Here is a 23,301-nt window from a genome sequence, read left to right as displayed (position 1 = left end):
TCGAGTATAACGATATATGCGCTTGTCAGCTTAGGTTAATTAACGTGGGAGACGGCTTTGACTTCCGTTTTCCTAATAATAATAATTATGGTGAGATTACATAAACTTTTCAACCATTTTGACAACAACTTGCCCCCGATGCAATAGGGCTTATCCTAACAATCGACAATCCGTTACCCGAGTAAAACTCTAGTTTGCCGAGCGGGGATCAGCCATAGATGCGTTTGCAACAAACTACGTCGCTGCCATTTTATTTGAATTACCCTTTTTCGCGTTTTTTTTTTTTGGCTACATAAGCAGAATAAGCCCAACTAAGACTACGTAGATAAACCAGTGAGTGGGCTGTTCAGTAAACGTCAGTGTACTGCCGGTTTGCCATAACCTAATGTGATAGCACGTCGGCGATGCAATTACTTGCTCTTCTTAGGCCCAGTTGGGCACTACTTCGTATTGTATATTAGTATACACAATCCGAGCAATAGAGATTCGTATGTGCGTATGAGATTTCGAAATAGGCCTGTTTGTGTATAGCGATCAAGTATCGAGTTGTGTGGTATGCCAACAGCTGTATGATGGCCCATCGAGAGCCACTATGTCAACGTCACCGTAACATTGTTTTATTATTTGGACCAAGAAGCACGTCGAATGTTTTCGTAGGTCTTCGAGATGATACTTTTTCCTATTTGTCTGACGTCAACTTGCTTTTGCAACACAACTTATTGTAAGCATACTTGACCAATTGATGGACGTGCAAGCAGATGGAGGTTGCCAGGTTGCCTCAGAGTAAATGTTTGTACAGGGCTGATTTCACATTTAAATCTTATAGCTAATAAAACGAATTCGGTTTACTGCTATAGTTCATTCGTCGAACTAGTTTCGTTTAGTTAGAAATCGTACCCGTATACAAGACGTGGACTGCCAAACTAAAATATTTGTATTTTTAACGAAAAATTGACAAATTGCATACACAATAGTCTGATTTGAGATCGCCTAGCCATAACTGTGTAAATTTAGAAGTAGATACATTTGTTTGTATCAACGACGGACGAAAATTTCGATCAGTCTAATATCGGTCAGGACTGCATCCTGACGTAGTTGTTCCGAACCAGTGTCGCCGAAAATCGAACGGCTCACTCTGCTTGCGGCCGCTGGCGCAGTCGTGGCGACTTGAGCTCAAAAAAAAACTTGATATACGACAGAGCAGCATTCATCTTAAAAGTCCCACTGACAGCAGCGTGTATAGCGCTCGTTCACGTTCGCATCCGTGAAATCTAGCGGCGTGTACAGGAACTCAATGTACGCCACGTATTTCGAATCTGAATGTTTTTTTTTTTCTGATTAAGAATCGCCCGTTCTATGAGAAGGTCCCATACTGACTGTTCACCTACCTGTATAGTTAACCAGGCCGCTGCATCGACTACCCCCGCAGCTCGCTGGTGCCACGGCGCTTCACATGTGATCTTGCTGTTCGTCTTGTTTCAAGATGGCAACGTTCATTGTGAACTGGATTTATTCGACCATTGCTTCAGGCAACGAAGGTCATGTCCTTTCGAAAAGTTCAACGGCTGGGTGACTAACAGCACGCTCCCACAGAAGACCGTGTAGCATTTGTATCCCGAAAAAGGACTTCATGAAAATTTGTTTGTTTAGGTTTATTTTCGCGAAGTATTGCTTGAAATGATGGATTCAGTTGATCAATGACTTGCATTTTTATTACTCTAGGGCATATTTAATGCATAATGAATGTATTTTAGACGTATCGTTCACGACCTGTGTGGCAGGACAGTTTCAGCCCCATAAGGGTGTATAGGTGCCGATTGAGATATGGTTCTGACAAAAACCAGATACGACTTTTGACAGAGACCACGGTAGCGCCTGCATCATATCGACGAAGGTCAGAAGCTGCTGTTTTCCACACAAACCTACTGTTCGCACCGAAACAGCGCCCGATAATTTCTTCGATAATAATAATAATCAATTATTAATCATATTACTAATAAAGTTGAATCTTTATAACCCAAGGTTTCTAACTATGTTCTTTTATCTGACAGCAGAACGTTTTATCCACTTTCCTTATATTTACCAAGAAACGGTTTGCTTGTTAATTTGTTTTGAATATTAATTGCCCCTTAAAATTTTCCGTCTACACAAATCAGTCGCGAGGAACAGGAATCAGAAAGGAGTAATCATCAATGTAAAGTTTGCATTATTCTCTAGGAGTATATGTTGCCTATGAGGAACGGTCTGCCAAGGAGTTACAAGAAAGACGATCAACTGATTGTTGCCTTTAAAGCTTAGAGTATCCAAAAGCAAATGGTATCGTTTCTTTTATATATACATTGAGTTGTTTTAGCTAGATAACTTTCTCATCTGAGTCGCGTCAAGTCGGTGTCATTTGAAAGGCGCGACTCGATAGCGGTACATGTTGGACCGGCTTTATTCGTACTTAAGGTAGATCGCCTTGGAAATAAGTTAGATATCTACACGAATTCGCCAAATTCTGTAAGCTCGTTACGAAAAAAATACGAAATATCGAACAGGCCCATTAAAAAATTCGAGTCGTTTGCGCTCCAGGTACGTTGTCGTGAAAAACCGGCCCACAAATAGAAATTTCGATATAAAAAATGCGTCTCGTACTGGTCGATCAGTCACGAACAGAGTCGATGAAATTGTACGCAAAAGTTGAGCAAGATCGATACTTGAGTAACCGTAATATCGCCAACAAAAAAATAAGCATCCACCACCAAACAGTTCTAAGCCATTCGAACAGAGCTCAATATTTGGATGCTACACAAATTGGGCCAAAAGGACTTACGTGATCGTATTTTAATCTTTTACAAAATTTTATAAAAACACGGCGAAGTTCGAGTTACTCCTAAAACGGTCGGTAACGAGTGGTAAAAAGCGGACCACATACGACAGCGGTGCGCAAATAAAACAACAACTATGTCCTCCGTAATCTTTGGCAAAGCTCAGACTGACGCCAAAGATGGTGATGCCATGTATCTGGTGGAACTGGAAAGGAATCACGCATTATGAGTTACTATCACAGGGGCAAAATGATTGATTCAGACTAACAGCCTTACAATAAACCATTAGAAACATCAACCAATTAGTGAGCAGAAAAGGCCTCGTCTTCCACCATGACAATTATGTCAGGCCACATGCACCTTTAGCTGCTGGATAGAAAACTTCAATCCATTCATCATATAGTTCAGATCTTGCACCATTAAACTATCATGTATTTCAATTCTACAAAATTCCCTTAATTGTGTTAATTTAGCTCCAGTAAAGGGATACAAAAATCACTCGTCGCAGTTTTTCCTCCAAAGTCACAGAAGCCACAAAAGGCCGAAGGACATGAATCAAAATGGTTCATATTTAGTTTATTGATACTATTTTAAAATTAAAAAAATATAAAAATAATAGAGACATGTTTATTTAATGCAATCGCAATTGCATTTTTAGTTCAGAAACTGAAACATTCACTATTAATCTTCAAAATGTTCCTCCTTCGATCCGTAACTAATGTTTTAACAGTAACCGCGCGTCAAAAAATATTAGACAAGCGTAAACTTGCTAGGGTATCACACAAATACGCTGCATACAAAAATTCTACCGGAGTTACACTCTGGCTGATTGCAGGCCAACAGTTCCAAAGACGAAAAGACCCAAAACGATGCGGAAAAGCCCAATAAGTTCCAAAAATGCAAGCCGTTGAATTCTATCTGGAGCCAATATTTTGCACTTCAAAGGAGCCGTTGATTTCGATATAAAAGGTCTAAGTGGATAAAAGATTATTTCTTAGGCCATTCGAATTAATTTGCGAGTTCTTCAAAAACTCTGTTGAGAGTTTTCTGGTTTGCTTCTTCGGATTTTTCAGGGGCCGGATAAAAACTGACAAAACATTACGCCATTTTTTTAGTATCAAAATAGCAGATGAGTGTATACCTGCTACAACAAGCAGCCAAGGTATCTGATCCTGTATTGTATGTCAACCTTCTAGTCACACCCACGGTTTCTTCTTCATAATTAATCGTCGCTCTTTAACACCTGTACTGAGTAGTCGGAGCGTTACATCGGTTATGTTATATATAACAAAAGCAGTCACAAGCAGACAGCCCTATCAAAGATCCACAAATATTTCGTCCCGACTGCCTCGTATTTGGTGACTATACAAAGCTCTATAGGGCTTTACCTAAGCACACAAAATGCAGACCCCTTGCCTCGATGCCTGTTTTTCCCTGTCTAATCGTACAAATATATTTGCTTTCTTCTAACCTTCGACCAATCGGCCCTTCTCTCCGATTTTAACGTTTTTATCTGTGAGCTTGGCACGTGAAAATCGGGGAAGCCACCAGTTACTCAATCTCGTACCAGCCATTTTCAAATCATCGGTCGGTCGGTCGGTCGGTCGTTCGTTCCATCCTTGATTTTCTAATTCTTCAGCGGAACAGCTGAATAATATTGGCAAACTGGTTCCTAAGCCAACCCATACCAAATAACTAGCTACTACTGCCTCGGAATAAGTGTCCAAATTCAATAATGGTGCCATGGCTGCCGCTGGCTGGAATTGCCTTTTTTGCTTTCATCCTGCACCAACGATAAGCAATAAGCTTAACCTCACGGAATTGCGCTGCGTTGAGGAAGAAGTTTTCCCTCAAAAGATTCGCTGCAGTACTTTTCTTCGTTGGACAGAAGCGGAAAAAGATACGGCGCAAAAAGTCTATTTTGTCGAGGTAGGATAATAAGATCTAAGAGCGATCCAAGTTTCGCTCGTTAGCTTCAAAATGGCCGATCGATACCCCCCGCTAGAATTTCTGTAAAGCAACTGGCATGAACTATTGTAGGGGTTAGCTCGGATAGCGTACATGTTCTATTGACGTTGCTACTCGTTTAGGACATCAAATGGATGATCTTATAGGTGGGGCTATACGAGCCTGTACCTCACATGGGTTAGAAGGTAAGTGGGTAAATAATATCTATATATATATATATATAATGTAACTGGCGTAAGTAATAGTATAATCGGAATTATTCACAGCCGACATGCGCCATTTTCGATTATTGAAATGGTGTATTTATTTCATATACGTTCACAACGAGTGCTATCAGTTGAAAGGTCAGAAAGAGGGTAAACCAGTCACAGATCTAAAAGTATTACTTTTTTATCTAACATTGAGTAGTTTCATGAATGGATGTGAGAACGAATACAGTACTGCAAGCATTGCATATTAATTAATATCGTTACTATTATGTAATAATGAACTTCTAATTATACAGAACAGAATAAAGACGTCACATATTTAGCCAGCTATGAATTTCGTGTTACATAATGCGTCGTCAGAGACACTCACGATCCGCACGGGTCGTGTTTGTGCCGACCTATAAAATTACGCAAAAAAACGTATCGTTTTATTTCACTGACACAACGTAAAGTAGTTGACCATCCCTCAGAAATAGCATTTATCGAAGGTGCGTATAACTTAAGCTTACGCGACATAGCAGGCAAGCGGCTACGCCTGATAATTGAGCATATCTTACACAATAATCCGTTCGAGAGGAAGTTAACCTTTATCATCGAATAGAGATCTAAAGTTACATTTCAAACTTAGTTACTGACCAGTTCCTAGATAACCGATAACTGTTTCTTAAACTTTCCTCGCTGACATGTTTAGTAGAAATCGAAATTGTTAGGTAAGCGAACCAAGTCTTTTTTCGAATAATTGTATTGCACAAGTAATATGTCCTCAATGCATATTGCGGTGACAACATCGTACATATCATACCAACAAACGCGACGATATAATCAACCCACCTTACAGGTTACCCTCTCCTTCTCAACCTCGTCCTTAGGCGATTCTTTAAGGGAACTACCAGGCCCCGTAAACATGATTTTTATTTAGTTGTACTCAATTCCAATTTCGCATGGCGTCCATGTCCTTGTGGTACAGCCGCAGTTGTTGACGTACCTAGTTGAACGGACTCTCATGTGCCTCTTGTCCTAAAGGTAGCACTTACATTGTGTTAACACTACACATTGACAGCGGAGTTTGCCCCGCCACCGCGCCTCGTATGCGCCTCACGTCAGCTTTTCATCGAACATTAACGACACTTTGGCGCCGCTTTAGCTGCTAGCGGTGCTCGCAGGATCGGTGCGTCCGAATATGAAAACCGCCTGTGTGTATTCGTGTAGCTACCCGTGCTAGGCCAGCAAGGGGTCTTGTGCCGGGAAACATCCATTTCCTGCTCCCTTTTCCCGCCTCATCGTTGCTGTGTGTGCAATGCGATGCGACGTGACGGTGCCTAGCGTTCCTTAGTGCAGGAAGTAGAAAAAACCAGCACATGTCTCTGGTGGCACGTGAGACGGGTGCCAACATTGGCGCGAAAACTGCCAATTCTCAAGAAGAGCTTTCCGGCTACAACTGCGCTAGCCGCTGAGTCGTTGCTGCTAATACTCCTCGTGCACGGCAAATGGCTAATGACCACGAGCTATACAGGCGACACTGTAGTCTACCCTCGTAGGATTACGTAACAGAAAATCATCGTAAACCATATTAAACTAGAGATACGTTAATTAGGCGTTCGCGTAAACCCTATCGGCTGTTTATATGATATAACTATACCGGAGCAATAGCTAATGAGCTGACGATTGTATGCTTTTATTTGTTACAAAATAAAGCTAGTTTCTAACGAAATTGAAAGCGATAGATATATAGTCCTGCTAGAAATGTATTAGGACATTCAAATACTGTCTATACTGCTGGAAATACCCGTAGCTACACTTGAAGTAAATCTACCGTTTGAGGGAATGTGACGTAGCACGCTAGTCCGCCTGAACAGTAAGCCCTTCGTTATCCATGATACAATCAACAACGTGTGTGGCCTGACGAAGCTCTTGTCTTTGTTATTGGTGGTTACCATTAAGTAAAAAAAATCAATTCATATTACTGCGTTTGCTTTTGAATAGGACTCCGGTTCTTGGTTGTTTATAGTTGAAAGGGTTGTTAAAAAAAATTGGAAATTTCTCGAGGCCCTCAGGGCCAAAAAATCGTTTACAATGAGCAAGACGAATACGGATGACTATTAAGAGCAATCTTTAACATAATGTACCATGTGTTTTAAGTATAATTTCATATAAATGCACCTTGATACTGCGTTATGAGTTGCTCGAAGTGTTTCGTCAGCTCAATCCGCATAGACATGTTTTGCATATTCACTCCGTTTTAACATCGTTCATACAAACATCATCTGTGATTCATGCCGTCTTATCTGATTTTTCCGTTCGCATATCTACCTTCATCAAAATTACTCTCGTTCCATATCCACACGCTGTCTTTTCGCCATTCGTCCTGCATCGTGCCTGGTCCATGGACAGATAAGGCCAAACACTGTTTAGCTAGCAGCAGCTGAAGATAACGTATTGGGTATCATGTCCAAAAATCTGCGTCGCATTTTCTGTTGCGACATTAACAGCCCATTTCTCTCCGCCGTACCCGAGTCATTTGGCCTGTTTTCCCTTGGCCACGCTTTCCCACGTAGTGGTTTTGTCTCGTGCTACCCAGAAGAGCCCTGTAGACGTGTAAATAGTGCACTGTTTGCCTCACTGTTGGCAGAAACAGACGAATGAAACGTACGTTAGCGTTTGACAAAACTGACCCCGCTAGCTAATACATCACACAGGACTGCGGCCAAGGTCAGTCATTTTTTGCTGTGTCGTTCGAATCAAATGTGGCTTGGCCCTCTGCGCTCTTTGATATAATGATGCGTAATTTTAGTACAAATTGAAGAGCATCCTCTGCCTCTTATAGGGGGGGGGGGGGGGAGGTAGCCTCTATGATAGATTGTAATCTTGTACCACAAATTAGAGAGCAGTATTTTTTATTTGTTACATTTTGTTCCTGTTAGTGGTAACGGGATAGCTGGCGGACGCGACGAGCTATTGATTCCGCAATTAACGAATTTACCGGGCGGCCTAGCATAAATCAGGAGTCTCCTCGTTGTTCTAATTAAATGTTTATATGCCCGTGTATAATGTTACGACAGTATATTAGTTGATGCCATATAAGCAATAACTTCGCCTCTTCAGCTCTATTGATCCTGTAGACGATAATGAGTGGTATATTGGTGCCATTACGGCTGTATCAATCACGCGAAGCTTGGTAAAGCACGTTATAAATGTATGCTTTTGTTTTTTTGGGGGCTTCCTTCCTTGGGGCTACAGAGAATAGGTTCCATTCGAAGATCAAGTCTTTCGGCAGTGTTCGATCAGCTACCTGGAGAACTAAAAGCGATACTTTGTTGTTCCAAAAACTATGTGCATATATAGCATAGACTGATACTGACGCCTGTTCACCTTATTTGTAAAGTGAACCAAAAAAATACAAAGTTCTCCCTATATCTTACGTTACATATGCTTTACGACAGAGTAACTAGTGAAGAAGTATTTGGCTTACGACAACAATTCGATTCATGACAAAACAAGGAGACCCATAAAAAAAAAATCAAGAATTCGGGTTTGTTTATGGGGAGAGCAACTTAATACGAATGTGTCAAGCTCCCATTCCATATCAGTTTGAATCACATATGCTGTATGCTTGTCGTTGTTGTAGAATACGTACTTGTAAGTACGTGCATATAGACAGCCCCTTGGACGCTTCTTTTAGGTGACCAGAAAGTCCATTCTTCTAGCGCAGTTCGGCAAATGGCCGGTAGATTCTTACGTCTTATCTGTACACTATTTTTTTTCATTTTCTTAAATAGGGCAGTTTGTCTCTGTATGTTTATGACTATGCGAATAGCGTGTCCTAACGCAAGAGCAGAAGGAATACGTTAGCCAATGGCCTTTCAACCCGCGCGGGAAACACTTAAGCCAAAACAATTAACTTCAGCTGCGCCGCCAGCCATATCAGGTCACCGTCCTCGACACCACACTTATAGAAACTACTTAATTAAACGCTGCTATATTCCACTATTGCCTTAAAAGTGAATATCTCTGTGTCTATGTTGCTACAGCCCGACGGCCGTTAGCATAATTACAACTGGTGCTAGTGACAGGCGTAGTTACGACATACGTACCCGTACCCCCCTCTAATTATCCTGTGCCAATTTCGAATATTTCAACACTCAAAAACACCATTTGAACTGATGATAAATACTCACTCAATTTTACCATCAAAATAGTAGGCGTTTTAGCGGAATTGATTCTACGTTTAGGCGCGCCTATAGCATATATGGCAGTTCCTATAAGGTGCAAAACATGTGAGGTCAAAAATCTCTATTTGCAACAGAGGCGAGATTCACATCGTCGCGTTACATTATTACACTCAGATATAGCGTTACTGCGTATATTTCGTTAGAGTTGTCCGTCTGCTCAGCCATTCAACGACGACGACGACGCTAGTCGCTCGCGTTACGATAAGCTATCAGAGAAATCTTAACATTGCGCTAAAGAAAACGAAATAGCTACGTAATAGAACCTGCGCCGACCAGACGACTATGAACATTTTCTTAAGCCGAAAATCTGTTTTCGATTTTAAAAACGCTAGTTTCACCGAGATGGTGACTTCGAAGCGTCGTAATGGGACCTCTTCGTGCATATTGACCATTAACTTGTGCTATGTAACGCAGAGTATGCAGGCCATCGGCGGTAGATGTTATCCTTTCAAGGTACTCTTTGTCGGCTAACATTTCTTATACGGCTGTAGTTAACGACTAGGGATCGCTGTTCAGCAGAAGACCAAGACATCAGAGATCAGTCAAGGTCAGTGTCGCCAACATCCCTCAAGGCGTAATCCCCGTTTACCCGTAGCAAAGTGCAATTTTTACTCCCATTTGCCGGTGAGGCAAAGTGCCCTCTGACTCGCCCGATCAGAGACGTATAACTAAGCGTTATAGGTTAACTCACAGTCCTCGTGATGGCGCAATGGTAACATGTGAACTATTGAGCTTTGGTCCATGTTTGAAACAGTGCATAGATGCATCTCGTGTCGTACTAAAAGCATGCCGTCGAAGGCAATTCTTGACGGCGGTAGCAGAAGTAAAACTAGGATTTAGGTCAACTCGGAAAGGTAGAATGCTTAAGCTTACATCCGATGGTGACTGATCGCCTATCCATTGTATACAATAAGATGAGCGATATTCTAAGAGAAACAAGTTCGGACCGCGGACAATGTGTATATTAGATACTATATTGTACAACGAGGTGAGTCGAGACACCACCTACGTTACTGTGGCACCTTCATAGATCCGATCAATGTTACCGACTCTTATTGTGTTCTTCAAAACTTCGGAACTACACAATAGTGAACCTAGGATGTGTGTCAACGGGAAACTTCTATTCTTTGAATTTTTCATAACTGCTGCTTTGTCCTTGCACACCGGTCGGACATGTACGGTATGCCTCATTTAGATATCGTCACGAAAGCATTTGCAGCTACTGCAAAGATGTCACTTTGTCTGTTCGCTCCATTTCTCGAAAGATTCCGTTAGGCGACCTTATCCAACAGCGTCATCTCAATGAGATGTCAAGACTATCCGTGTACCACAGGACGTTTCAAAAAGAGAAATATCAGTGGAGCTTGGTGTCAACATCGCCTGATCTTTCCATTTGAACTTTCCCTTATTTTGACAGACTGTTGCATCAGTAATTCTAGCGCCATCAATTGGCTCATACAGATTTCTAGACAGCACTGCACAGTTCCACGTAAGTATTCGCTCAGTGAAGTTGACTGCTATCAGAAATTATTATCCATTTCCACGGGCACCTTCCTGCGGCAGTATCCAGGAGGGCTCTACCGGTAACGTCCCAAGACACGGCTGTTTTTCCCTATAAATGCGGCCACATAAGCCCGATTCAGTTTCTAGTTTACCTAGATACCGCTAAACTGCTGAGAACTCGCCCAAAACCCGGTGGCATCCTTATTTTTCCTGCGTGCGGCCAACAGAAAATGGCGGCAAACAAGACTGCGGGTTTCATCTACTACTCGTATTTATCACCTAGGGTTCAACTTTCGATTGTAACACGCGAAGAATTCGTCACTCTATCGCGTCATCATTCGTAGTAGCCACTTGTTGACCCAAACAGTCATCATTCAGCACATTATTTACATCTGATTGCGACCGGTTGTGGCGGCCGTTTCGATATTTGGGCACTCTTGGCATCTTCATAGTCATTCTTTTTCGATAATTGCTGACTACGCCGCCCAGGGATGGTGCGCTTATACTGGCGTAATAGGTAGCCCGTTTGATGGCTAATGTTTCAGGGACATTCAGTGGTGTCGATTCGAGTCGCGGCACAGAAACCTAGTTATGTACTAGCAAGAACTAGCCTAGTAACTGTACCGCAAAACACACTCAGACATTGGTGGGAACTTAACTTAATTATCGACTACCTACAAGGCATATTATTTTTTATGTTTCAAAAACTGTAAACTTTTTTTCTTTAAAAGACCCATTGATGAACATAACGAAGTGCTAGTCGTTTTGGTAGATTTGGCGCGGGCGTTTGTACCTAAGCAAATGAGAACGACTCAACTCTATGCTTATATAAAAATACGCTTACGGATAAAAGCAAAGCAGATATACCGTTGAAATAACGCCCGATAAACTGGGAAAGCACCTCTAATGCCTATTAGCTGTGCGACTTAATCATCGATCCGATGCGAGTTTCCGCTGAACGGCGATTTTTGCCCCAATGTAAGCACTTGTCTATACACGGCATACAGTTTACCGTTATATTAAATCTAATTTTTTTGCTATGTCTGTAATGCATTGGTTTCAATACAGTGTGTCGGACTGTATGGACGACGAACTAATGACCTTAGTATATATATATATATGTCAATAGTGCACGTAAAATTATGTATAGATACAGAATAAAGCCACTTTTTACATGCGATTCTAATTACCCGTTTCTCTATTGTGTCAGGGGCAATTTCGGCTAATGATAACAATAATTCGGAAAGTGCCAGCACGGGCCATTATAGGAAATAGTGTTGGCGATTAAAAGTGGGGCAATGTTACAGCCGGCGCTGTTATTTAATGAATTTCAATGTGTGACACTTACCTCTAATTACCCTATTGGGTACATTAGCACCTTGGAATTGTACGATTCAGCCGACAGATTAATAGACTTCGTAGCTGTTGTAACTATCGAAGTAAGTACAAAGTAACGCTATCGTGGCAATACGATCGAAGTCGAGCTCTCTTCATTCTGTCGTCTCATTTCATTAAGTTCATAATAATAATGTTATTACCACTAACCCGATCAATCGATAACCTAAGCCAAATGGAGGGTCCTTCGTGCAAAAACTATCCTAACAAGTTAGCTCGAGTCCTAACTTGGAAGTACATTTAAGTCCCCAAAGGCACTCATTGACTTCTGAAATAAGATCTAAGCAGTATCTGGCGCATTTTGAAGTTAACTTTTATAGAGATTTATAGTTTCAACATGTAAGGCTCTGAACTCCCGCAGAACTCACTTAGTATTTTTATAGAGAGGCCAAAAGAATGAGGGTGAGACTGACAACACCTATGTTAGCTAGAACAATTATTTTTCGAAATTTTTAGAAGATTTTTTGAAATTTGAGAAGTTTTTGAAATTAACTTGGAAGCGAGTAAATTAATTGATTCCTCTATTGGCCGCCCGGGAGATAATCTATAAATTCGGTAACTTAAGACGAAGCAACGTGTTAGTGCTGCATGTAGCCCAGGAAGTCCTAGCACATCTAAATTTGCCTATTCTTTAAAAGTAGTGCTTTGCTACTCAGTAAGTGTTTTTATAGGGCTCTTTCGTATTTAGGCCATTTATGAAGACAAGCTTTGCGTGCTGTTAATAGATAGCCAGCGAATGAAAAAAACCTCGGTAGTTGATAGTAAAATAAACTGCAGAGTTTTGCCTTCGAAAGGCTGGACTGGGGCCTGACGTGATTATTGAAAATTGAACTAATTAAAGTCCATAGGACAGCTAAGCGTGTGGATCTAGCTAAGCCAAAAAAAAGCTATTGTAAAAGTCAATTTTCTCCGTTTCGTAGTTAGCCGACAGCGGAGATAACAATGGATGCTTACTTTGGAAATCGGAGAGAGACGCTTTTTCGTTCCGAGACGCTAAAAAGGCCAGGAATACTTACACGAATGTGATACCTTGCTTGCTGGCCGGATTGAATGCGGACCCATTCGTGGCTGAAGGGCAAAAATGCATAAGCAGGCAAGCAATGCCCCGAAAGACCTATCCGTGAGCGTCGTAAAAAGCTGTTTGCCACTATACAATGGGGCGACAAATAATCCAATACTTTCACTCAACCGTATTCGTAGGAGAACTCTCCGCGTGGTATTCAGCTTTTGCAGTAAGGACAGGTAGAAGTCTAATGGATGGACAGCTCCAAGTAGTATATTGAGTTACTGTAGCTGTTGTTGTTGTTACCGTGGCAAGATAACTACTACTTAAAAATAGCCGATCCAGCTAAAATCATTTTCTACGGTATCGTCTTCTCTATGGCCCTTTCACGATGAAAGCGTTCCTCAATACCAGGCTGACCTATACGAGCAGAATTGGGAATATGCTTTTGCTATGCTAGGCGTGTGCTCTTTATTCGTATCGGTTGCCTAGAGTATTACTATTCCGATAAAATTTCCAAAATTTACCAGAATCTATATATATATGATACGTGCTATCCCTCATCCCTCGGAACATGCGGGGCATGATTGTATGTATATCAGCTGCACGTCGTGAGTATCATCGAGTAGAATGCAACGTAACCGATGTTTTGTTTATTTTTTATGAAATAAATGCATGAGGATAAAAGACTGCTCTAAATGCTATTATAATATACAGCGTGATCGAAGCTAATTCTTCAATGGGGCACCAGTATTCATTCACTTAAGGTTGAAATCTGAAGGACAAATAAATGCCTTTGTGGAAAGAAAATACCTAATAGGTAAGACCTACTGCTTCAATTGGAAAAGTGATGACATGCATTTGTCTAAATAGGCCTGCTTTTCCCTAGTACGCGTTTCAGATAAGTTGACTAAAAATAAATAGAACTGACAGGTGAAATAATAGAGGATGCTAACTTACGGGGCTTGTTTTTTCCGATTTGTAGCAAAACTACTTCTAAATGATTAGAGTATCAGCATGATGCTAGGTCTCTGTTATTGTAAGGCTTTTTTTATTCGGTGCTGACCGAGATAGTGAAACACTTGAATAAAGCGAACATTATTGCGGAATTTAAGTGACCCTATGGTTAGGCCCGTTGGAATCAAAACAGGTACTCGAAATGGCGGGCGTTCACTCTAGTATGTACTTGATACCGTCCAAAAGGGGCTTTACATGTTCTCAAAGGCAATGGCTGTTTTTTTTTTTATCGACATTTACAGCCAGCCAACTTGCTTTCCATTGTGATTGGAGAACAGATTATCCCAGTTTGCAAAAGAACGCGAGACGGCTTAATAGAATATTTGCCGAACATTATACGCCATAATGAAATCGAAGCACTCATAGGAAGGACGTAACATCAATTCAAACGTCTAACTACCGTAACCGTCTAATAACCGTAGACAACATTAAACTGTTGCTGACTACATCACGGAGAAAAAAAAATCTACAGTAGATAAACTGCAGCAAAGGCACCATGAAGTATAATAATTATTTGAAAAAAAAAACATCCAATGTGATTTTTGCAATCAGATCCAGGGTACAGAGTGTCAGCCTACAGACTGATAGATTCAGCGTGCTTCCTGTGCGTGTTGATTTAGGTGATGCGATTACCTTCATTATTACTGCTGTTGTCCGATCTAGAAGAACTTGATGATTTTTTTTTTACATGACGACAAACAGCAAAAGTTCTATTCTATTGAAGTGGATCTTTTCGGTTGGAAATATCCGATTCTTCTGCCGACCGACTGCCCTGCTATTTCACGCACTCGTCGTAATTAGAACGATATTTCAATTGAAAAAGTAAATAGCATACGAATCATACAGATAAACAATTGCACGAAGTATATATATATATATATATATATATATATATATATATATATACGAATGAAAGGAGCAAGGTACATTTCGTCTGCTCGTTATTGATTACCAATAGTATTAGTATCATTCATTAGCAGACCCAAATCTAAATATGTACTTCATTATATTATGGCTAACCTAAATAGCGAGCCAGTAGCTGAATGAAGTGGAAGTGTATTGTTTTTCTAAAGTACACCTTGTACTTGAATAGTAGAACTCGTTCTATTATTTATTTTTATTATTATGAATATGAATAGTAGAATTTGTTGGTCGAGTATTGGGCATTCTCTATGATGACTACACCAATATGGCAAGCTTAGATACGGGGCATGGGGTTCGGCATGCTAATGTGTTACACAATAGCCACTTTCGCGTTGGCACACCGTCAACACACATATTGAGCAACAGAATTTGATCATAGGCACCCGCAGGAGCCCAACTCTTTGTGCGCGTCTAGTCTTCTGTAATACAAACAGCAAACAACGCGAGAATGCTTCGTTTCTTTGACGCTTTAAGGCAAACCTTCCGATTCTGTTGTTGTTGTACCTTTTCCAATTAGCGGATTACCATTTCAATTGGGCTCGTCTCATACAAATACAAATTAACAGCCACACTGTGATTTTCTATTTTGCCTTCACGTATACTCGTGATATCACTTGATTTTAGCTGACACCTTTTTTGCTATTGAAGCACATGGGGCGGGGCACACGAGCTGATCAGCTACCTTCGACAGAATAGTTTAGGACACATCGGAAACCTGTTATGTCTAGATAATATTACTGGGCAAGCATAATCAGATACGATTTCTAGATGCTGGATCGTCCGCTAACGCTAAGACTGAAGATACGCTAAACGATAATACACTAATAAAGTGATCTTGGGCTCATTACGATTTATCGTTTGAAAAATCAAACCTATAATGCTTACTCGTCAAAGAGAAATATCTCAAGACCACTTATATAAAGTACAGGTAGGTCAAAACTTGAGCTTTTTTTTAGGTAATAAATTTAGTAGAAATCAATATTTCCTAACGGGACACTCCGAAAATTAAAATTTGCCCACAGGAGAATATTTTTTCGATTTTTACAAGCATTATTTAGAAATATATGTGTTTGTGTAGTAAACATTGTCTCGATGCAGAGACCTAAAATAAGAGAGCCTACTAATAACGAAGGTTTGTGTTTTTGTTTCGTGACCATTTTAGGTTTGCTGAGGGATAAGAAGTCGGAGAATGCAATAATTCGTCATGTTTGTATTAGGACGAGATAACTAAAAACAGATCTCATTTCAGCCGGCAATCTACGAGTGGTTACATGAATATAAAACCTGCCTCGTTAATCTGGTATCTGGTGAACGGCCGTCTGGGTTAGTAAAATATCTGTTATCTTACAACTATTTACTTTATTTAGCATTATGAAGGCAAGCTTGTATTACGGAACAGGAATATGATAGTGAAGTTCCTTCAAACAATAGAGTGTCTCAATGAACATTGTACAGATACTTAATCTTAGTTCTGTATAGTCGACACTCTTAGATTGATATCCATGATATGAAGCATTTTTACTAGGGCTAAAAAGATAGCTTTACGGTTCTATTTGGCAAAATGCTCGGTTTACCAAATAACTGAACCATGCCACGATTCGAGTGTTGACTCCCGAGTTGAAAGATTGTAGGTTTGTTGTTATTGATACTAACCAACAAAACTAACGAGGTACGCTTTTCTTTCTCTGCTTTGAGATGCAATTATAGAGGTGTGTGACAGAGCTAACGCTCGATCTCGGGAACTATTACAGCTGCAACGTAAACAGTAAAATTAAGCCTATGGCCACACGAACAGTGTGTCGGGCGCAACACTCTTCCATATAGGCACAACACCAGACCGCCACTGTTCATCGATGAACGAGGCCCCTCAGCGTACGCTTGTCATTCGTCAGTTGCTGCTGGCAGTACTCCTGCGTACGCCTGTACTGCGGGAGCTCCGCGTTCTCGTGCAACACTGTCCTTTCGAACAACGGGGCTCGTGGGGAGTGCCGCTAGCTCGAAAGGCAAAGTGTGCTCATATTCGAACTCCTGCGGACTCTGCCCGCCTCTCTTAATGGACCCAACTCCGAACCCTTTTCACAACTATGTGTTTGGTTCGTTTTTTTCCTATTACAGAAAGACTCACTGCGCTGAGTCTTTGCAGCTCCGTTCCGAAATATCGGTGAAATGGTAAGTTGGCACAACAATAATTGCACGTCACAGCAACAGCAGGGAAAATGGAAGGACCGTCGTGACAATGCGGCGCTTCGGTTCGATAGTGGTAGCAGACACATTGGGAATCACAACGACGACAACGGTCTGCAGGGCAATAACTAAGAACGACCCCAGCCCCCTTTTGTTGAAAAGGAAACGCGGTGGATATTGAACAATCAGAAAATGCGCATTGAAAAGGAATTGGTAAAAGTAATGTGGTACAATCTGTAACGTTGAATGGAGCTGCATTGCTCGTTTCGATTGGCAAGTACGCTATCAATTTCAAAACTTTAGCGAGCGATCAACGCATACGTTCTATTCATCTTGCGTGTGAAGACAACATGCGTATTTGAGACCGACACGATCACGAAGAAACCGGGCTCACTCAACTGTTCCTGACACTTCCACACTTCTGTTCCATTCTCGGTCATTTCGAGCAGCAAGTATTATCGATTGTCTTTTAAGCGTGTCTACCAAGCTAATGGCCAGTTTAGTGGGTTACGCATACAACGTCGCTACTATAAAAGTCTATGGTACGCGGTATAACAATCTGCCTATGTTGTTTCGACCTCTGAAACGGTATCCACTGCGTGTAGATCATTGTAATGTTAAGACGATAACCTGTAGTCATTATCGAGAAAACAAGGCTGAGCTAAGCCCGTTTCATTTACGCAGGTCGGCCTACGAAACGAGAAACGCGCCTACCCTGTGCGTGATTCCCGATCTTGCTCTTCGCTCTAAGAACGCCGAGCCGGCAACGGATAGATCAGCCGATGTAGTGAATCCGTATCACCATGTCTGTTTTTGACCTTCTCTATTGGGAACCCATCACTTCTGTCTCAACGTACTGTTGGCAGCTTTATCTCGAAATAATGAAAGCAGACACGTGTGCAAGCTAGCTGATCCAACATAACTAAAAAGGCGCATAATTAAACATTTTTTTTTTTTTTTTACTAAGGGCTTGACTTTTTGCTTTTAAAATTGCTAAAAACTAAAATTGTACCAGGCGTAGATGCGTAGAGTTGTCACTCTACTTTGTCGTTTGGTGTACAACTGTTTCTATTTCTAAACTTTATCACCCTTTCAGAACTTGGCTTCGAATATAGTGGCACAGTATAGAAGCAACTCGGTCTCCTTGAGTTATAGAATGTCGCTCGGAGGTTCGGTACTACCGCTTAAGATGTCATGATATAATGCTATCAAGCATGCTCAGATGTGCCAGTTCCGTTCCTTCTATGCTCTAATTTTTTTTACCAACTCATCATCTAGATATCATTTCGCTTTGCTTTCGATATGAATAAATCGTATTGAACTCTTGAACATTTGAGGGTCCAGTTAAGTCTCTGTCTAAGAACATTCTAGTTTGGCACAGGAGGAGTGAACTACTTAACGATGACGAATTGGGGAAAATCGGGCACCTAGGTAAAAACCTTACTCTGAGCCAATACGCCGGGGTCGGAACGATGCATGAACCTAGCGGGCCTTGAACCAGTCCACGTGGGCAGATTTCGGTATAATTCCTGTGACGCTGTAGTAAAAAATCGTCGTCTGCTAAATTTAGAAACAAGTGTAATAATTTAAATCTTAAAGTGCGCGTAGACACAATTCGTTTCGTAACTGTTATATCGTGAACTATCAACAACGAACACTTAAAATTTGGCCACGATAATCCACAGGCATTATCTAACGCTGACCACGACGTTAGCCATCTCAAACCGACAGGGCCGGCACCTATAACATATTAGGTAAGCTTAAGAAGACGATAAAGCAAGACAATGATCATCACTATAAAACGAAGTCGATATATCAACTAATAGTATTCTCGCATTTATAGGACCAAACCAATTCAATGTTTGAGGATGAATTTTCCAAAAAAAAAAAAAGAAATAACCGAATGCGCGTTAGAGGCTGCATCCGGTGCCGAACACCGATCCGTTTTGAAAAAAATAAGTATTATAAAACCTATCCTTTGATTAAAGCTCGACCTGACAATAGCAGATTGAACAAATGCTTAAGCGGTTGCCTATACTGAACGCGGTGCTAATCAAAATGTGTATAGGCAACCCCCTGTGAACTTTCATGACTTGAAGAGAAAAAACCCTCGTTTTTAGGTATTCGTGTTCCGGTGTATTGTTGAAACTAGCTGGAGTTTTGCTGAAACGATAATCTCGTGGTATGGCCGTGTTTCGAATTCGTAAGTAACTCCGCATCCTGATTCCAAAAAGACCTGTTGTAAGGGGTTTCACATTTTCTTGTGACGGCGCTCATTTTTGAAGTTTCTTCCCATGAAGGCTCCGGGTGAACTAAAATTGAAAAAAGGCTGATATATCGATCCAACGAGGGATGGGGGTAAATTCAATCAAAGTTTATGATCAAAATCTATTGTGTTGAAGTGAAGAAAGATAGATTGACGAAAATTGATGTATTCTTGGACTTAAGCTGACGTTGAACGAAGTATAGTAAATTGTATGGCATCATATAGTAGTCGTCTGTACAGAATAGATGGTTGAAGCAGCTATGAACAAAGCTTAGCACTTTTACTTAATTTCTTGACGTTTTATTTTTTGCGGAAGCATCGTGTTACAATGGGTCAGATGTGAACTAGGCACTTACGAACCCCTCTGGCAGCGTCTTCTAGGTTTACGAAATCCACGGGGGTAATTCCAATATTTCGGTGTGTAAGAACGCAATGGCGATCTTTTTCGGGTTTTCGTTCAGAATAATGAAGGCCACAATATGAAAAAAGGGGTCTCTTTGTTCTTCGTAAATTAGCATGTTGATCTTTGAATACTCGAGAATTCGGCAGCTACAGACAAGCGACCACTCTCAACGTATATTATACTATATGTCTGACAGACATTTCTAGATTTTGTTTTTGATCGAGTTTCAGTTTAGAAACCCCTTTGCACCCTCATGCCCAGTAAGCCTCTGTGTGTGAAAACACAAGTTGGATCCATATGGTTTCTCTGCAAGTCTAATATTAAGTTTAATAAGGCGCAAAGACATATATGCACTAAGATCTCGAGATAAATGAAATGGTTCAATTCCCTTTTTATTGTTCGGTGCTTGAAGAAAGATACTAGATCAGGCATACTTAATAAGTCTGCATATATGCCTATTTCTACACTGTCCCTTGATAAGTGTACTTTCATCGTTCCATTTAGTCCAGAACATTTGCTTTTAAACAGTACAAAACTGAGACTCAACGTTACATTGGATTTAGTTATTTGATTGAAACACAGGCAAAAATTAGATTACAGTATCCAAGCGCGTCGTAGCTCATCTGGGCATATAGCAGATACGAGTGACATCATCAACATGAATTAAGTGACCCTATATTACCTTTGGACTAACATGTCTCGTGTTGCTCTTACCAATAACGCAATTAAGGAAAATGGCTCATAATCACTTACCCAAAAAAACGAAAATCCGTATCCTGCGTAGCACTAGACGTTGGTGAACGTCGCGGAATTATGATCTGCTGATCCGTCGTGCTGTCCGCAGACTAGCAATGTTGATGCACGTTTAAAGCATACCTTTCGGAGCCATATCAATCGCCAGAAATCGTATGTCATACCTCTCGAATATATGTCTCGTTGAGACGGTTCTACTATTAATTATACGTTACACCTATAACCGTATGCTCTAAGCCAACACCGTTGCCTTTTGTAAGGTAAAAGTCGTGTACAAAAAGGACGGCTGCTAGAATATTTCCTCCACTTGCTTGGATCAAAGCGCGATTCACTCTTGTTATGAGGCGCTAGGAAACTTCAGAGGTCAGACTGCGGTGATTTCCTCCTCATCAAAAGCTTTTGGGCGCTATTAATAACACAGAGGCCGTAGTGTAAAACTTAAATTGCGAATTTTCACCGTAGCATCATGAGGGCGTTTAGCGGAGGTTATAAGAAGCAAACTAAGGAAAAACTCAACGGGATAAAGGGCTGATGTTAGGCGTGACCCAGCAATACAAAATGTCGGAGGTTCGTACGTTTGGCTCGGGTTGTCGTGACACACGAACGAATGTCGACCCAACCCATTAGGAAGAAACACGTCATAAAGGTGCATGAAGACTACGGCACATGTCAGTCAGGTGAACACCGAATACAAAAGAGGACCGTAAACAGGCTGTCGATAGATAGACACTCGTGCGACATTTTCTGCGGAAAAGATCTGACGTATATGAGACAACTTTAATTCTGAGTAGTTCCCAAGAAACAGGAAGTTACTACTTAAGTTGTTCACTTTTAGCTCAAAGGCTTCATATTTAAGTTTTCGAATGCGGTCTTCATATATTGTCAAAAGCATTAGCGCACTAAATTTCTTATTGGTCAAACGTGTCTGAAGTCAATGCGTAATTGACGTAAACAGCCTAATTTCTGCCATGTCTTCAGCCGTTTCCGTTTCTATAAAACAGGCCGGTAAAGTAAGATAGCTTTGTAAAAAAATTCTACTCCGCACAACGTTCCTAACTGTTATAGAACCTAGAAAGTTGCTAAGATAGTTAGTAACAGTAAAAGTATCTTGGTAGGACACAGACTATGTTATCAATTATGTTAGAGATTTCATCTGGTTACATGCCTTACCTACTGGCTACGGTCAAAAAAGGGTACTTTCATTGTTATTTTGCTTTGATGGCATAATTACTGGCAGTAATACACAGCAATGGAACTGCTAGATAGGACCACGCTGGCGGACTGCATGGAGTTGAGAACTACACCTGTGTCCTCTGTAAAGGTTTAATGCATCTCATTGTTTCCTTCTTAACCCGCAGCTCTTTCTGGTCGTAATGATCAACAGCCATCCGACTTTTGTTTGGTTCGGCCCTAGCGAAAAGTTTCGCAGTCGTTCGCTGCCTACGCTAGTATTGCGGTGACACCGACTCGACCTAACTTCAGGAGTTGCACTTTCCGACTAGTTGCGTCTATACTTTATTTCGGCCTTTGGCGCCCTCCCGGGGCGTCGCAATACTCCTCGACACATTTTTCCTTTACTTCTTGTTTTCCCGAGCCGCACATTCCCGAAAGGGGGGCGGTTCATTTCCAAACCGGCGGGACAGGTAGGAAAAGCAGCGAAGTGGCAGAACTCGAAATACAAGGGGTGCAACAATGAATGCAGATTCCTGTTCGTGTCATCTGGTCCGATTATGTTTGTGTTTGTCGATAACTTTGACATCATATTAAGAAAGGGGCGTGCGTGCACACTGCTGTTGTCGCTGGATCACCGAGCTGCTGTTAGTCTTAAGCAACCCTGAGCACAAAAGAAGGCACACCGTCGATCTAATTACATCTTTGATATGACCATTTCATATACGGAACAATTATATACCGAATAGAGTCGGTCGCGTATCTGGTAAAACATTGATTTTCAGTTGATACAAGGAAACGATGCTATTTGTGTTCTGTTCACAAGAAAAATCTTGATACCCATATATCTAATAAATGTTGAATGACAATTATAAGTCGATAATAAAGTTCGACCTTCTGGAGTATCATTAAGTTACGAAATAGTCGTACCGTTGTAGAATTCAGCATGAACTTTTAAAGCCAACCCCGCTCATGTCTGGCTAACCCAAAGAATTTTCGGCCCGTCTTGATTGATATTAGACCCAACCAATTCAGTAGCAAGAATACATTGAAATTTCTTCTAAATTAGCCATTGTTAAACCAACAATTTAAGAAAAACGAGACGTTTTACAGAATCTACGATGTGTTCAGTTCCAGGCAAATGAATTTTTAAAAATGTTCTATCTCTCTATAATACATCGAATTACTTGGCGTTAAATATATTCAGTTATTCCAAAGTAACTATTCCAACTACACAATTTATCTAAATGCATTTATTTTCTTTTGTATTTCTCTACAATTCTAGATTTGTATTCAAATTTCGATCTCATTAAGTATCTAGATATAATGAGGCAATTAGCAAGACTTTAATGGCAGCATTGGTGAAGACCCCAAATATGCCTCCTTGATCTATGAGTTGCTACTTTCGAGAGGCATCGAAGAGTGCCTGACTAGTCTGCACGTACATACCAGTGCTGTCCGTAATAC

General features: G+C 40.9%; 1 long non-coding RNA gene across 2 annotated transcripts; it reads left to right on the top strand.

The window, feature by feature from the left end:
• The first annotated feature begins 15,127 nt into the window (after positions 1–15,127).
• On the top strand, positions 15,128–19,170 carry LOC111247190 (uncharacterized). 2 transcript variants are annotated; one of them, XR_015324488.1, is made up of 3 exons: positions 15,128–15,986; positions 16,221–16,381; positions 16,766–19,170. It is a non-coding gene; the product is annotated as an uncharacterized LOC111247190 (long non-coding RNA). The 2 variants fall into 2 exon arrangements; XR_015324489.1 differs by lacking the exon at positions 15,128–15,986 and adding an exon at positions 16,057–16,190 and having other exon boundaries at positions 16,308–16,381.
• Positions 19,171–23,301: the final 4,131 nt, after the last annotated feature.

The sequence above is a fragment of the Varroa destructor genome, unplaced genomic scaffold (genome assembly GCF_002443255.2).
Source record: "Varroa destructor unplaced genomic scaffold, Vdes_3.0 BEIS01000003.1, whole genome shotgun sequence".
Classification (NCBI taxonomy): domain Eukaryota; kingdom Metazoa; phylum Arthropoda; class Arachnida; order Mesostigmata; family Varroidae; genus Varroa; species Varroa destructor.
The sequence above is the reverse complement of the archived record's forward strand: the minus strand, read 5'-3'. Positions and strand labels throughout refer to the sequence as shown.